The sequence below is a fragment of the Coregonus lavaretus genome (genome assembly GCF_964263955.1).
Source record: "Coregonus lavaretus genome assembly, chromosome: 26".
In the NCBI taxonomy this organism is placed as follows: domain Eukaryota; kingdom Metazoa; phylum Chordata; class Actinopteri; order Salmoniformes; family Salmonidae; genus Coregonus; species Coregonus lavaretus.
The window spans coordinates 18283722-18299663 of NC_140013.1; positions in this window are offsets into that span (position 1 = coordinate 18283722).

Below are 15942 nucleotides of genomic sequence, written 5' to 3' on the forward strand. Positions count from 1 at the left end.
GCATTCTTTCTAAGCTAGGCATCACATCCAGTTATAAGAAAATAGATCCCCACAATCCCCCTTTTCACACCCACTGGGTGTGAACCCAAAATAAGAAAACCCAAAATAAGAAATTTCAGGAAATTTTAGGATTCCCCGTATTGACACCCTCTAGGGTGTCACTCATTAAAATACAATACAAACAAAAAGAATCACACTTTTATTAATAGGCAATAATGATAATAAAAAGGCATTCAGTCCTTCCATCTACACCCAACTTGTACTAGGTTGGCTACCAGCCACCCAGGAATTTCAAACCTTCACATAAGGAAAGACAAACATTCACAATGGTTAACTTGATTAATAAAGCATAAAACACAGGATTAATAGAACACAAAACACAAGATTATTAAAACATAAAACACAAACAGGGAAGTAAATTTTGGCCCCCTTTAGACACCCTCTAAGGTGTCACTCCACCAAGCCTGGTAGGTCATATCCTTCATTCCTTAGGTCGGAGTCCGGGATTGGGCTGTATCTCACCATCTGTTGGGAACCCGCCATCTCCATCGCCTTCCTCACCAACCCTCGGAAACAGGGAATAAGACAACATCCACAAAGAACAAGTATATCCATAGAAGCTATAACTTCACCCAGAATAGTTACAACAATAGTTTTCAATTTACCAAATATGTTATCAAACCACACTGCCTCTTTGTTAAACCGCGCTCAAGGACGTGTACTGCAAAAAGGTGCTGACTCTACAAGTTGTGATGATAACAACTTATGCCTGGCAACAGTGTGCAACAGTGAAGCGCCAAGGGGATGGGACCAGCCTGTGCGCCAAAGATAGGCTGAGTAAGTCTAAACCACGCTCAGTCTCTACTCTGATTGGCCAGCAGGGAGTGGGAACTATCTCCGTCAGAGTATTTGGAGAAGAACTTAGAACAATGGATCAGTTCTCTGAGTGCCCTGCGTGTTATTTCAGTGGACCCGTATATACGAACATCATATTTACCATTGAAGTGGTTTGCATTAATTGAAATACTAGTCTATTTTAGAAGACGTGTATTGACCTCTTTTGTTCCTAATACCAGATTTGAATTGACGCAACTTAACAATTGGTGACCACCGACTGTGATCTGGTAGAAGGGACTTCGCTGGGTATTGTCCGGCCCATTGGACATCGCTGTCATTGGACGGTGTGTTTCACAAAGAGTCCGGACTACTAAAAACAGGTAAGCAGACACCTATTGTTATATAACTAAAGTTCTGTACATTGGCATTATCCAATTTAAATTTGTGAAACACCTGTCTGATGTAAGTGAACTAAATTATGAAACTATTATGAGTAGATGAGCACCATATTGTGACATGCAAACCTGTGGTGAATGTGATGTTAAACCATGGTACCATACAGTATTTGTTCTACCGGCAAGGTCCGTAACTGCGAGGGTACGGCTAGGTTCGAAGATACAGGGAAAAATTGACTTAAGTAATTGCTATCGGCAAGGTTCGTAACTACGTGGGTGCGGCTAGGTTCGAAGAATTACACCGGCAAGGTCTGTAACTTCGAGGGTATGGCTAGGTTCTGGAAATTTTAGATAGTGTTGCGCTATCGGCAAGGTCCGTAACTAGTACGGCTATGATCGTAGGAGCACTTTAAAGTACATTATAGTGTTGCGCTTCGGCAGGGAGCTGTACTTGGGGGTACCGCCGAGATCGGAGGTGCACTTTAAAGTATAGGGTGTTGTTGTATGCATGAGAGTGCGAATGATCCCAGTGTAATAAAAGAGTGTTTGCAGACGAAATAAAAGAGGGAATGCGGGTTACTAAAATTAATAAACCTGTATACCTTGATAGAAAACTAATTAGGAATTAAAGACGTCTGTGGCTGTCCAAACTGTATAATTTGTGAATAACTGTTGGGTTTGTGGTTGCTTAAACCGTATAACCCGTTAATAACAATTGGGAACATAAAAGGTGAAATAATGAATAACTAGTATGACTAAACTGAAACGTTTGAACTGATTGTTTGACATAGCATAATACTGGTTTTAAATAATTAAGTTGAAGCTATTTGGTTTATTATTTAATTTAACGGTTGATGTTTGACCCTGCAAAATACTGGTTAAATAATTAGACTGAAATTATTTGGTTTATCATTGAAATATAAAGTACAGAATATTTACATTTGCGGTGATTTGGCAGACGCTCTGGTCCAGAGCGACTTATGGGAGCGATTGGGGTTGAGTGCCTTGCTCAGGGGCACATCGGCAGATTTTGCGCCTGGTCGGCTCGGGGATTGGAACCGGCAACCTCTCGGTTGTTGGCGCGGCGCTATTGGTCACTAAGCTGCCTGCCGCCCCATATGAGTTTAAGGTTGTGCCGTTGTTTGATCATGTGATAAGGTTTAATGGGTAATCGGACCATAACTAATGTGGGTATGGAAGTAATGTATAAACAGTGGAGAGCCAATAGGGGGCTCCATTGAACTATTATGTTGTGTTGGGCATTTCGGTGGCATGAGGTGAAGTCTGTGTGTATGAGTGAATTCAACGGCTGGTGTGGGTGGTGACCGGATGCTACGGAGTGTTTGGTTTGGTGATGTTGAATGAACGATTTGTAGCGTGTTTTGGGGTTAAATAGAAAGACTCACTTATTCAATAGAGAATGGGTGAAGGGTGAGATAGCATTACTTTGTGTTGCTGAATGAGGTGAAAGCTAGTGCAGTTTTCATTTGGTGACGTCACTTGCTCTATGAACTGGAAGTATTTACTTTGAAAGCATCGCGGAATGTGTGGAGTGACTGGCAATGTATGGAGAGGGTCCCTGGTTCGAACACAGGTAGGGACAGTGGGTAAAGCTTTCGCATTGGGGCTATAGACCCAGATTACTACATGGATTGAGAAATGTGAAAGGTTGAATTAGATAGCTTAAGTAGAAGTATTCTAGAAAGGTCTATGAAAATATGTTACTAGGTCCTCGCGCCTTCCCCGTTGGATAGAAAGGAGCAAGGGGAGGGGTGAGAGATAGTTCAAATGATATGAATATCATTGAATGTATACTTATCAACGATAGCAAGTAGTTTTATTAATTAGGGCCTAATCAGAGAGAACAGTTAAAGAAATTGAATAGCGAACTGAAATGGCGATAGAGCTGTGAAAATTGAGTTGAGGACAAAGGAGAGTAATTTATGGCTCTGGTTAAAGAATAAAAAATGGAGACAGTCAAGACAGTTGGATTGGGCTGTGGGATTTCAGGTAGAGGTCTGAATGCCTGACTGGAAGGCAGTGCTTTGATACATTCTAATTGTTATTACTTTATTCGATGGGTTGTTTGACGCCAGTTGTGTATGCAAATAGTTGGTGAATTCTAGAACGATAATTTATTTTCATTACGGGGACCAGGGGATGCAAGTGGCTTTGGCTGTTGTGCTGGGGGAATAGCGCAAGCCTGTGGGTGGGTTCTGGATTTGTTAGATAAACAAACTTATATTTTAAACTAAAGTAATGCAATAGGCTACAATTATAACATTATCAGAAAAAGGCACAATTTAATGTGAAATAGTTATTATAATTATTATGAATAGTTATTACAGTTATTATCATTGATCCAGTAATGATAGAAGAATAGTAGAGGAAAGGCAAGGGATTAAATCTCATTTAGGGAAAGCAGAAGAGTATGAAGATATATTAGGGAGAAAATACCATTAACTGAGGGAACATTTGATGTAACCGTGATTGTATTGGCTAAAAAATGAAATATGCCATTTACAGGGGGGAAAGGAACAATAGAAGAGGAGACAGATTTGCCTAGGGGGTTGATAAAATAATTGATAATGGATCATTTGAGATGAGATCACATGTAGCAGAGTTAGGGTAATCAATTAAATAATCATTGTATACACGAGGAATTTTGAGTGGTTTTATATATTAGTTATGAGGAATTAGATTGATACAAACAATTATTGATGGGTTAGGACTGGGGATACAGTGGGGGAAAAAAGTATTAGTTAGCCACCAATTGTGCAAGTTCTCCCACTTAAAAAGATGAGAGGCCTGTAATTTGCATAATAGGTACACTTCCACTATGACAGACAAATTGAGGAGAAAATATCCAGAAAATCACATTGTAGGATTTTTAATGAATTTATTTGCAAATTATGGTGGAAAATAAGTATTTGGTCACCTACAAACAAGCAAGATTTCTGGCTCTCACAGACCTGTAACTTCTTCTTTAAGAGGCTCCTCTGTCCTCCACTCGTTACCTGTATTAATGGCACCTGTTTGAACTTGTTATCAGTATAAATGACACCTGTCCACAACCTCAAACAGTCACACTCCAAACTCCACTATGACCAAGACCAAAGAGCTGTCAAAGGACACCATAAACAAAATTGTAGACCTGCACCAGGCTGGGAAGACTGAATCTGCAATAGGTAAGCAGCTTGGTTTGAAGAAATCAACTGTGGGAGCAATTATTAGGAAATGGAAGACATACAAGACCACTCGATCTGGGGACAGCAACAGTGTGTGAAAACCTTGTGAAGACTTACAGAAAACGTTTGACCTGTGTCATTGCCAACAAAGGGTATATAACAAAGTATTGAGAAACTTTTGTTATTGACCAAATACTTATTTTCCACCATAATTTGCAAATAAATTCATTAAAAATCCTACAATGTGATTTTCTGGATTTTCTTTCCTCATTTTATCTGTCATAGTTGACGTGTACCTATGATGAAAATTACAGGCCTCTCTCATCTTTTTAAGTGGGAGAACTTGCAAAATTGGTGGCTGACTAAATACTTTTTTCCCCCACTGTATCTGTATCATGTTTTGTATGTACTACCATCTTTAGATTATAACCAGGAGAAAGAGAATTAGCTTATCTCATTGGAATGTTGCCCAGGGCTAGGGGGAGCAGTAGTGAAGTTAGGCAGTATTTAAGTGGGGCCTGGCTATTTGTGGTTGTTGTTTTTCAAATTGGGTTTTTCAAACAAAAAACAACACACCTAGTATGATATTTATAAAGCCTTGTTGTTTCAATTTTGGGGGGATTTCAGCAGGTCAAGGGTGATAGGTCTTAGAGGAGCACGCACAGTGAATTTTATGGAGTTTTTCGGTTTTGGCTGAGTTTGGGGTATATATGATTTCTTATGAGAATGAATGTCAGATAACTTAATGAACACTTGGGATAAGTAACATTTATGAAATATTTAGAATAATGGTAATGTTTGGTATACTATGGGATGGAACAGTTCGTTGAATAATTTCAATTGCCTCTGAACTCTGTTTTAACTTTCTGGTGTTAATTAATCATCCACACTAGTAAATTCTAAAGGCATGAGCGGAGGACTTTAAGATAGTTTATTTTACTAAGTTGAGGGTAATTTATAATACTGTGAAAAGTGTGAAGAAGATTATAATTTAGTAATAATATATATGATTTGAACCATAAAATTACAGAAGAGAGTGAGAGCTTTCCCTGAATGAGGGATACATGTTGTTAGTAAATTGTACTAATCTTGGATTACTTTTACGGGATAGAAGTAAATTGAGGTATTATCAAATGTTGTCATTTAAATTTCATTTTTAGTATGCTTTAATAAACAACAAGTTGGTATTTGAAACTAAATTAATGCAATGAGCTGCAGTAATCAGAGGAAGGCACAATCTAATGCGAAACAGCTATAACCTAGATCATTTATTTAGTAATGAGATCAGGAAGGGAGGAGCAATAAAGAAGCAAGGGACAGTCTAAGAAAATAATTAAAAATAAGGGATGGCAATTGGATGATAAATCACCAATATTACCTAAGTTATTGTTTAGGTAGGTGGTAATATTGACACATTAGCAAATCATGTGTCAAAAGGGGGATGGTAGGATTAAATAATAAATATATACAAAGGAGAGGACAAAATACTTTTAAAAAATTGAGAGCTGAACATGTGAAGATAATTTATTAACCACACCCGTATGTCAGAGGTTTTGTGCCGCACAGGTGAACTAAAGGAGAAGGTGACCCACTCTATCTAACCAGGTGACTGGTGAGCATCCAGTCCCTAAAGAAGAAAAACTGGAAGCAGGTCTGTTGGGAAGGGCCCTACCAAGTCCTATTGGTCACTGCCTTTGCCATTAGAATAGCTGAGAGATCCACCTGGGTGCATGTCACACACTGCAAAAAGGTAAACCCAGCTACACCTGACGAACAAACACAGAGTTAGGAGAAAGAACCGATCACCACTAGGGCTCGGGGGTTGGCTCCTTAACGAAGATTCCCTTACCATGTCTGATCATCCCTGTGTGAGTTCGATAGAAAGTAAAGCAATGGGTTGGCCTCCGGCGTCTGACATGTTCTCAGGGCGAGGGTGGGGATTCACAGGTCTCCTGATGGTAGGTAGCTGTCTGATTGTGGGGGCCATATTCCTAACACACTCAAACCCTCCTGATCCGCCAGAAGTAGTAGTTAACCAAACACAAGTTGATAAAATAATACCTGAGCACAGTCTACGAAGGCATAGGAGACAGCTAGACGTAGGGAAAGGGGAAGTACTAGGGACTGTAGGGAAGGACATCACCTTTTGAGGTCTTTGCGGACCAGTTGGGGACTACTGGCTGGTAGTATCGTAAAGGATGGGAGATATATATGTATGTCACCATGTACATCCTGGGACTATGTAGTTGCTCATACCGAGCGGGGGGGGGGGATATATCAATCTCCATACACAGTTTAAGGACAGGTGTAGTATTGTGAAAGTAGGGAATTACCAGAAATGGCAGTGCGACCCATATAAGGGTAGAATTCTGAAAGTCTGAATTACGCTAAAACAGGTTACAGACCTGACAAGTGAGATATCCTCTTCAACTGGGGCACCCTATAGAGTAAACCTCTCTGAGGGAGGTAGTGAGACCGGGGCTGTGGTGAAGATAGTGCAAACTATAGACCTGAAGGAAGTAGTACAGGTGGAGACGGGGTATAGAGATCCTAACCTGTGGTTGGAATGGATTCAGTATACGGCAAGAACTATGTCTAAAGAGGACTGTTATGCCTGTGGGACAGCCAAACCAAGGTTAACAACTACTCTGTTCCCCTTGACAGGCTTTAACTCTCCGTCAGGTTTATCCTCCATGATGAAATTGTTCAAGCCACCTGGGAATGTGGTGAAGGAGTGTTGTAGTAACTTGCACTATCTGTATCCCCCGATAACAAAGTCACCCCGACCTAGGTTGCCTCCGTTTGAAGTCTCAGGGGATTCTTATTATTGTTTTTCTAGGACTAATAAGATAGGATACAGGGTAGGGCATCTTAGCTCCTGCTCCCACACAGAGAATGTCACAACTAAAGAGACCATCACTAATCTCTCCTCTTTGTTGCAGCCAGAGGATTTTAGGAACCAAAACCAGGCCTGTGCTTACATCTGATGGTTGTGTGGTGATAACAGATTGTGAACTCACCTACATACGCAAACAATCAAACGTGTCAGAGATTGGTGAGTTGTCACGTAGAAAGTGGGACCTCCTCCCGGGATCCTTTGATGAAAGGATATATATTGATGGGATAGGAGTACCTTGAGGGGTTCCAGAAGAATTCAAAGCTAGGAATCAGATCGCAGCTGGGTTTAAATCAAGTCTTTTCTGGTGGTCAACAATTAATAAAAACGTAGTTTGGATAAATTATATTTACTATAACCAGCAAAGATTTATAAACCACACTCGTGATGCAATAAAGGGATTGGCTGAGCAGACAGCGGCAACTAGCTTAATGGCATGGCAGAATAGAATAGCTTTAGATATGCTTTTGGCTGAGCGGGGCGGAGTTTGTGTTCTGTTTGGATCTATGTGCTGTACTTTCATCCCCAACAATACAGCACCTGACGGGTCCGTGACCAAAGCGCTTCAGGGACTCACCATGCTGGCGAACGAACTGGCTGAGAACTCTGGTATTGATAGCTCCCTAAACGGTTGGTTTGATAACATATTTGGTCAATGGAAAACTATTGTTGTAACTATTCTGGGTGAAGTTATAGCTTCTATGGGTATACTTGTTCTTTGTGGATGTTGTCTTATTCCCTGTGTCCGAGGGTTGGTGAGCAAGGCGATGGAGGAGGCGGTTGCCCAACAGATGGTGAGATACGGCCCAATCCCGGACTCCGACCTAAGGAATGAAGGATATGACCTACCAGGCTTGGTGGAGTGACACCCTAGAGGGTGTCTAAAGGGGGCCAAAATGTACTTCCCTGTTTGTGTTTTAATAATCTTGTGTTGTGTTTAACCATTGTGAATGTTTGTCTTTCCTTATGTGAAGGTTTGAAGTTCCTGGGTGGCTGGTAGCCAACCTAGTACAAGTTGGGTGTAGATGGAAGGACTGAGGGTTTTTATATTTTTTATATATTATCATTATTGCCTATTAATAAAAGTGTGATTATTTTTGTTTGTATTGTATTTTAATGAGTGACACCCTAGAGGGTGTCAATAGGGGGAATCCTGCATTTCCCTGAAATTTCTTATTTTGGGTTCACACCCAGTGGGTGTGAAAAGGGGGGTTTTGGGATCTATTTTCTTATAACTGGATGTGATGCCTAGCTTAGAAAGAATGCATTAATGATTAAACATAATAGGTTTGTGCTGTACTGATATAAATTGTTTAACATAACAAGCTGTGATTCATGTGAGGTATGTTAGGGAGTAGGGTGAGACAGACTTGTATTTCTCACAGACACATACACACTGCCTCTTTGTTAAACCGCGCTCAAGGACGTGTACTGCAAAAAGGTGCTGACTCTACAAGTTGTGATGATAACAACTTATGCCTGGCAACAGTGTGCAACAGTGAAGCACCAAGGGACTGGGACCAGCCTGTGCGCCAACGATAGGCTGAGTAAGTCTAAACCACGCTCAGTCTCTACTCTGATTGGCCAGCAGGGAGCGGGAACTATCTCTGTCAGAGTATTTGGAGAAGAACTTAGAACAATGGATCAGTTCTCTGAGTGCCCTGCGTAGTATTTCAGTGGACCCGTATATACGAACATCATATTTACCATTGAAGTGATTTGCATTAATTAAAATACTAGTCTATTTTAGAAGACATGTATTGACCTCTTTTGTTCCTAATACCAGATTTGAATTGACACAACTTAACAGTAGCTAGCTACCTTGTGGTAGGGTTTTGTGAAATTATAATATTTTCTTGCAATAGACATAATTTTGGATTCATGATTTATGCATTGACAGTTTGGAGTGGATCACAGACCAACACTACCAGCACGTTGGGTCTGGACTGCGAGGGACCACTGCTGGCAACTTAATCTGCACCCATCGCAACCATCATCCATAACAAACAGGGCAGGTAGGGGTATTGAGAGTGTGCAACTTTACATCTTTTCTTAAATAAATAAAATACATTTTAAGCAAAGACTGGCCTACATTTGCATCTTTACAGAAAACGTGTTGTGAATGGAGCTCTGGATTTTCTATGCTGCATTTAAAAAAACAGAAATAGCAGAGGTGCTTTGGATTAAATATGATGATCTTTGCTTTTCCGTGGCTTGTAGCCTACTACTGACTATAGTGCAAATGTATGCTCAGTTTTGTCACCATGTGAAGAAGCACGATGATTTTCGGCGCCTGAACAGGTCAAATATTTTGTCCGCTGGACATTGATCATGCGTCGGATTTTGCCCATTTTCGATCCGACATACTGTATGAGGATGAATATTACATATCATGTAAGGATATCTATTGAAATTATGATTTTTTTTAGAAATACAGATGCATAAATGATCAGGTAATGACTACAGATATGATACATTACTGAAAGTATGTGAATTTGTTCATGCCTAAGTATAAAGGCTTAGATACAAGCATGGCAACATACCCTTTCCAATGTTAAAATACTCTACAAATACACTACATGACCAAAAGTATGTGGACACCTGTTCATCGAACATCTAATTCCAAAATCATGGGCATTATTCTGGAGTTGGTCCCCCCTTTGCTGCTAGAACAGCCTCCACTCTTCTGGGAAGGCTTTCCATTAGATGTTGGAACATTGCTGCAGGGATTTGCTTCCATTCAGCCACAAGAGCATTAGTAAGGTGGGGAACTGATTTTGGGCAATTAGGCCTGGCTCGCAGTCTGCGATCCAATTCATCCCAAAGGTGTTCGATGGGGTTGAGGTCAGGGCTCTGTGAAGGCCAGTCAAATTGGGCGGCAGGTAGCTTAGTGGGTAAGAGCGTTATGCCAGTAACCGAAAGGTCGCTGGTTCTAATCCCCGAGCTGACTAGGTGAAAAATCTGTCGATGTGCCCTTAAGCAGGGCACTTAACCCTAATTGCTCCTGTAAGTCGCTCTGGATAAGAGCGTCTGCTAAATGACTAAAAATATATATATATATATATATATATATATATATATATATATATATATATATATATATATATATATATATATATATATATATATATTCCACACCTATCTCGACAAACCATTTCTGTATGGACCTCGATTTGTGCACGGGGCGTTGTCATGCTGAAACAGGAAATTCCCCAAACTGTTGCCACAAAGTTGGAATCACAGAATTGTCTAGAATGTCATTGTATGCTGTAGCGTTAAGAGTGTTGCAACCGAGGACAGATGATTTTTACGAGCTATGCGCTTCAGCCTTCGGCGGTCCTGTTCTGTGAGCTTGTGTGGCCTACCACTTTGCGGCTGAGCCGTTGTTGCTCCTAGACGTTTCCACTTCACAATAACAGCACTTAGTTGACAGGGGCGGTAATTTGACGAACTGACTTGTTGGAAAGGTGGCATCCTATGACGGTGCCACGTTGAAAGTCACTGAGCTCTTCAGTAAGGCCATTTTACTGCCAATGTTTGTCTATGGAGATTGCATTGCTGTGTGCCAGATTTTATGCACCTGTCAGCAACGGGTGTGGCTGAAACAGCCGAATCCACTAATTTTGAAGGGGTGTCCACATACACTATATACAGTGAGGGAAAAAAATATTTGATCCCCTGCTGATTTTGTACGTTTGCCCACTGACAAATAAATGATCAGTCTATAATTTTTATGGTAGGTTTATTTGAACAGTGAGAGAGAATAGCAACCAAAAAAATCCAGAAAAACACATGTCAAAAATGTTATAAATTGATTTGCATTTTAATGAGGGAAATAAGTATTTGACCCCCTCTCAATCAGAAAGATTTCTGGCTCCCAGGTGTCTTTTATACAGGTAACGAGCTGACATTAGGAGCACACTCTTAAAGGGAGTGCTCCTAATCTCAGCTTGTTACCTGTATAAAAGACACCTGTCCACAGAAGCAATCAATCAATCAGATTCCAAACTCTCCACCATGGCCAAGACCAAAGAGCTCTCCAAGGATGTCAGGGACAAGATTGTAGACCTACACAAGGCTGGAATGGGCTACAAGACCATCGCCAAGCAGCTTGGTGAGAAGGTGACAACAGTTGGTGCGATTATTCGCAAATGGAAGAAACACAAAAGAACTGTCAATCTCCCTCGGCCTGGGGCTCCATGCAAGATCTCACCTCGTGGAGTTGCAATGATCATGAGAACGGTGAGGAATCAGCCCAGAACTATGCTGGAGGATCTTGTCAATGATCTCAAGGCAGCTGGGACCATAGTCACCAAGAAAACAATTGGTAACACACTACGCCGTGAAGGACTGAAATCCTGCAGCGCCCGCAAGGTCCCCCTGCTCAAGAAAGCACATATACAGGGCCGTCTGAAGTTTGCCAATGAACATCTGAATGATTCAGAGGAGAACTGGGCGTTGTGGTTAGATGAGATCAAAATCGAGCTCTTTGGCATGAACTCAACTCGCCGTGTTTGGAGGAGGAGGAATGCTGCCTATGACCCCAAGAACACCATCCCCACCGTCAAACATGGAGGTGGAAACATTATGCTTTGGGGGTGTTTTTCTGCTAAGGGGACAGGACAACTTCACCGCATCAAAGGGACGATGGACGGGGCCATGTAACGTCAAATCTTGGGTGAGAACCTCCTTCCCTCAGCCAGGGCATTGAAAATGGGTCGTGGATGGGCATTCCAGCATGACAATGACCCAAAAACACACGGCCAAGGCAACAAAGGAGTGGCTCAAGAAGAAGCACATTAAGGTCCTGGAGTGGCCTAGCCAGTCTCCAGACCTTAATCCCATAGAAAATCTGTGGAGGGAGCTGAAGGGTCGAGATGCCAAACGTCAGCCTCGAAACCTTAATGACTTGGAGAAGATCTGCAAAGAGGAGTGGAACAAAATCCCTCCTGAGATGTGTGCAAACCTGGTGGCCAACTACAAGAAACGTCTGACCTCTGTGATTGCCTTTCAAGGGTTTTGCCACCAAGTACTAAGTCATGTTTTGCAGAGGGGTCAAATACTTATTTCCCTCAATTAATAACATTTTTGACATGCGTTTTTCTGGATTTTTTTGTTGTTATTCTGTCTCTCACTTTTCAAATAAACCTACCATTAAAATTATAGACTGATCATGTCTTTGTCATTGGGCAAACGTACAAAATCAGCAGGGGATCAAATACTTTTTTCCACTCACTGTATACAAAAGTATCTACACATACAGTATGTGACAAGTACACCATTTTTGGAGACCACTTTTAGCTCGTGGGCGCTACTTTCAGAACTACTGGCTAAAACGTATACAAAAGTACTGGAGAATATCTTTAAGAGGCATTAAAAGAAGACAAAAAGTATCCATCATACGCATTTGGTGTGTCATCATAGTAGCCTCTGACTTGTGGTCAGAATCGCTCAGGTGGAACAAACTTCAATTTGCGCCTTTTTTCAATGCTGAATAGAATGTCATTGAGAAAACAGAAAGCTGTCATGTGTTTTTCGCAAACATCCTTTCTGAATTCAAAATAATCCAAGAAGTAATCTATTTTTTCAAATCCAACCCTGCACAAGCACACATTGAAATGTACACACATGCACAGAGACACACACCAATGTAATTTAATACTCATACACACAGTAGAGACACTCACAAGCACACATTGAAAATGTACACACACACGTAACACTTTACTTGATTATAGATTGGCATTCATAAAACCTTTATGAAACCATTCATGACATACATTATCTAAATAATAGTCAGAATAGAACACACCTTTACTTAGGCTGGGATTTACTCCGATAACCTAATAAATGTAACGGTTACCGTAATAACTTTTCCGCTTATGTCATCCGGTGGTTATTACATTATCAGGTGAGTAGCAACATTGTTTTATGAATAACGTATTAACTTCAACCAATCATGTAATAACTTAACAAAATCAATATTTGTATTCATTATTTCCCTTATTTTGATGGACATTAAATGGGGAATACACATATTTACCTGATTTGTTTAATATTTATAGTTAACTATTAATATGCTTAACAATAGTAGAGACATTTCTTAACTACCAATGCTGTGCTTTTCGTAAGGATGGTTCCCTCTAGCTCCCTGCAGCTGGTCTGGGCGTGAAGTCAAGGACATGGGATAGAGATAAACTTGAGGAACAGATAGACCTGTATTGTTTCAATTTCTCGTTGCTTACACATAGCCACAAGAAGAAAACAAGGTGGCTCCTGATCTGCCAGGGAGGGGCGTGCTTGTATGAAAAACAGAGATTGTTTTAGACACTTTGCAGAACTTATGAAGAGCTATACAAATCCTGTTGACTCTGTATTAACTTTTGTCTGCAATTGCATAACTAAATATATTTTACTTATACTTAGAAGCCGTTGTCTGTGTCATTTTCTAATGTTTAAAGTTTGCTTAAGAATAACAAAGAATCCTCTACATTTTGGCGAGCTTGCCAGGAGTGAGTGACCACCCGCCGTTGGAGTGAGCGTCGACCCACTGTGCTGCGCAACTAATTACTAAAGGTAAGCAGACGGCTGTTATATCTAAAGTCTGTAATTTGAACAAAGCACTGTGTGGTTGATGACTCATTCTGACACGTAAGTGGCGCCTCACTCACAGTATGCTGTTCATTTAAGAGACGAAACCTACATTGTGGTATATATTGATTTATTACTAAACTCTTAATAGATAAACCTGTTGGAAACTGACACAGACCACCTAGGTGATAGTTAGAAATTCCTAGGTGTGAATATGATTGAAGGCCTGTAACTGTTCACTCCGGAGTGCTAGGACGGTAAACGAGAGGTATGTTCTAGTTGTGTTGTCTGTTGTATATATATATATGATTATGAGTGACTCATTGTTGTATGTTGTATAAATTGTAGTGACTGACTATCGGTGATGGTTAGGCTTGTATTTGTTTGATGATGAATAATTAAACGGCTAGATTGTGGAGTTACAATTCTGGTGTATCTCAATACGTGTTTGAACGAAGGGCATTTGCCTTGGTTGAATGGACTTTTAGTAACAACGGACACCAGGCTAGGTGTGCCGCATTAAACCTTGATTTATATGCTAAAACCGTTATAGAAACTAACAACTTTAGATATAGGTTGTCCTTGTCTGTATTGAGTGGAACCTCTTTTGAAACTGTTTTAGGGCCATTTCCAAATGAGAATTTGCCTGCTGAAATTAGAATAATAATTCAGACCAAACCTATTACCTCCCTAGTTCCTGTGTTTGTTGAACCCTTTACCCTAGCCTGGCTGGCGAACGGTTGTAATACCGTTGAGTTATCAGTTCGCCTTTTGGGAGGGCAGAGGTTGCTCCCGGGGCCCTAATGGCCTCTGGAGACAACACCTTTCAGGTAAACCTGTGTTGCCAACACAACTTATCCCGTCAGTTTGCCGAACGGCACATGGGATGTGTCATTCGCCAAGAGGGGATATGGTAACCAAGATTTCACAAGATTGGTTTTGCCCAAATTTAACAGAACATGTGAAACAACACATTTTTAAATGCGTCACGTGCATACACTACAACATTGCCAAGGGGACACCACTTAAATCTGGTCATTTCCCCTCACCTAGTGGCCCATTTACACACATTGCAATGGATTTTATTGATATGACTGAAAGAGTGGAGAGAAAGCGCTATTGTTTAGTAATAATTGACCGATTCACAAGATGGGTAGAGGCATTTCCTACTACCCACTGATGCTAAAACATTAGCTAAAATTCTGGTAAGGGAAATATTCCCTAGATTCGGAATCCCAGAAAGCTTGTCTGCAGACAATGACACCCATTTCACTTGAGATGTCATAGCCCAAATTGCCCTTATGCTGGGGATAGATCAGAAATGTGTCTGTATCCATCACCCACAAAGCAATGGGGTTACAGAGCCAACCAGACTCTTAAAGGAGGACTGGCGAAGGCTTGCCACTCGACAGGTAAAACCTGGGTAGAGTGCGTACCTCTGGTGCTGATGAAAATGCGAAGCAGCCCCAGAGGTACTGGGTATAGCCCTCATGAGATGTTAACAGGCCGTCCCATGAATGTCCGATCTCATAGGCCCATGACTGACAAACAGACTGACCTGACTAGACTGGAAGATGACCTGTTAGGATATATGAAGGAACTAACTTCTACTGTTAGATCTGTATTCTCACTCTAGGAAAGCCCAGGAAGTGCCAGACGGAGAGGATAAAGACGACATCCCTGTCCAAATCGGTGACTGGGTGAAAACTGAAGGTTCACAAGCGAAAATGGAACCAGCCAAGATGGATGGGACCATACCAAGTGATCCAGGCTACCCCGACAGCTGTCAGAGTGACCGAGAGACAGGGATGGCACCACCTGTCACACTGCCAGAAGATGGAGAACCACCCACCAAAAGAATGAAGAATGACTAGAACCTGCCACCTGATGAAGACTCAATAGTTCTGCATGGACTCCATGGAGACAGAAGGAGGGGAGGCCGTGAGCCACATCCACTGGGCCATGAATGTGCTGTGTTATGTGTAATAATCTGTGCTCTGCTTGCTTCCTCAGTCTCTGGGGTGGAAATACAGAA